The sequence below is a fragment of the Schistocerca americana genome, chromosome 6 (genome assembly GCF_021461395.2).
Source record: "Schistocerca americana isolate TAMUIC-IGC-003095 chromosome 6, iqSchAmer2.1, whole genome shotgun sequence".
Lineage (NCBI taxonomy): Eukaryota > Metazoa > Arthropoda > Insecta > Orthoptera > Acrididae > Schistocerca > Schistocerca americana.
Genome location: NC_060124.1, coordinates 315,795,006 through 315,797,546, shown reverse-complemented (window position 1 = coordinate 315,797,546; position 2,541 = coordinate 315,795,006). Strand labels below are relative to the sequence as shown.

Genomic DNA, 2,541 nt, shown 5'->3' with positions numbered 1-2,541 from the left:
AGCTAACATCAGCACAGCACTCCGTCGTCAGGCCGCAAGTGGCCCATTGGAACGATGCGCCCGCCGTGTCATCCTCAGATAAGGAAGCGGATAGGACTGTCGTGCGGTCAGCACACCGCTCTCTTGGTCGTTATGATGGTTTCCTTTGACCGGAGCCGCTACTATTCGGACGAGTAACTCCTCAATTGGCTGATTGCACCCCGAAAAATGGTAACAGTGCGTGGCAGCCCGGATGATCACCCATCCAAGTGCCGGCCACGCCCGACAGCGCTTAACTTCGGTGATCTGACGGGAACCGGTGTATCCACTGCGGCAAGGCCGTTGCCTTAGCTAAGATCGACAACATGTTATGTTTTCCAGCAGGTCACCTAAGAAGCGTATCACCTGAGTTTTGCCATTGTTTCCTTGTGTTCAAAAATTAAATGACACTCAAGGCTACATTGTTCTCTGCTCGTCTCTTTTTACATCTTTATTACAACTGCTCACATCACTGAAGGTTAGTTGGACCAGGTGGCTGGTCAGTGCTATCCAAATTAAAATGCGCCAATAAAGTTGTTGTCTCGTATTATCGCTGAATCGGTGTACGCGTAACGCACAGCAGAAAACTATCCTCATTATCGTACTTGACTGTACTCGGAACAGCTTGGCTTCTGCTCCACGTGAAACTAAATCCAATGAGGTTCCAGCAAACGCGGAAGAATACATAGTGTAATGTTTAATTGAGGTTTATTCTTATGATGAACAGAGTATAGAGTTTTGTGAATTCATTCTGGGCATGGAGATGGAAGACAATTTTCTTTCAGATGTACTGGCCAGTCTTCCATGCAAATGGAAACCTGAATCGCTGCTATTTAAGAATATGGGGCACATATGATGCATGTATCACAATCGAGCACAGGAGAGAGGCTCGAAGCTTCATGTGTTTTGCGCCATTTAATGGCAAGAGATTTAAGGGCATTCCTTTTTTTGGAAAAGGTGGTAACAGGAATCGCGTACCTGAATATGTTTGAGGTTTTTTTTCTGCAACTACTATAACATGGCGAAAATTTCATTTTTCAGTGGGACAGAAGCACTATCACCTGCTTCTAAAAGCATTTTTTAGTAATGAGCTGCCAGAACCATGGATTGGCAGCAAAGTGCGTATGGATCTCACATTGCACTATTGGACTCAAAGTTCACCTGATCTCGTCTTGTGTGAGGTGTCGAGGGCGTTTGTGAAAAATTCTCTAAGTGCCTCCTCTTCCAGCAGCTTTGGATGAGTTGTGACATTGCAGAGCAACAACAGTAGGATAGTTGTGAACATTCTAGATGACATAATGATCCTGTTACATCTGGTGTCAGATTACAGAGTAGGACTCCTTCAAGAATCCCCTTCATGGGGTACCAGCGAGAATGGATCTAGGTCACCCAAGGGAATCCCCCACAAGCCTTATGCAGTTATGTAATAGTGTTCATATGATATATGAAATTTTCGGAAACCCCTGCCATCTCTCAGCCAGTGGGAGCTCATTAAAGTGGTGGGAATCCCTGCCCCCCCTCCCCCCTCCTCCCTCTGGACCAATAAGGATCAAGCACACCATTCTTCTCCTCATCTTCATCTTTTATAACAGGCACACTTTATACCACAATGGCGCACCAAGGAGACCAGATGTGTAACCTGACACCGGGTGTGATAAGATCGTAATCTCATCTAGAATGCCCACTGCTACCCTACCAATAGCTGAGCTTGCAGTAACTCCAGGTATGCTAGAGTATAGAATGAGTCTGCAATCGTCTGGACGTTTGCTGTGCATCTGGCGAAGGGCACAATAACTATTTACTCAATATAACTGAAAACTTTGATCTTATCCGTAATTGTAAAAAATATTCCAAGATTGTATGTGCATATTTGTACCCTTGTAAAATAGGATGGTTCTTTAGAAGATAAAAGTTTGTAGTACTATGCATAGCTTATAATTAATCCCCAGTCGCTATCTTCATTCTTTTAGAAGATTCCAGCAAACTTCTGCATATGTTGCATTACATTACAAATGAGTTGAAGTGTTAAGTATTTGAAGTTAAACATGTAAGACAGAAAAAGTTAAGAAAAAGTTTGAAATTATTTTTCAGGTTTGTTGGAAGTTCCGAGTGCACTCATTATCAAAGACAAGATGATTATTTTCTGGGTAAGTTGTTCTCCATTTTAAGGGAAAGCTACATTTTCGCGAAATCAGATGTTCATGACGTCATATCTTCTGAACTTACGGGTAATACGATGACATAATTTTGCAAGTACATTCAGTGGCATATGTGGATACTGTCTGAAAAATGTGTTGTGCGATTAGCTTTAGTAGTAAAGAAGTAATAACGTTTTAAAAAAGTATCTAATGCTGAAGTTTAACTGCATGACAAGCGATGAACCTTTTTCCCTCCATCATTTGGTAGAGAATATCAACGATACAGTGTTTCGTAAACGTTTCAGATTATGAGTAAAGTTTGTTGGAAATCGCTAAGTGCTCTCATTCTCAAGCACTGGATGAACAAAATCTGGGTAATTTGCAC

At 42.2% G+C, this 2,541-nt stretch overlaps 1 pseudogene; it reads right to left on the bottom strand.

Moving 5' to 3' along the window:
* Positions 1-208: 208 nt before the first annotated feature.
* Positions 209-326, bottom strand: LOC124620506 (annotated as a pseudogene).
* Positions 327-2,541: the final 2,215 nt, after the last annotated feature.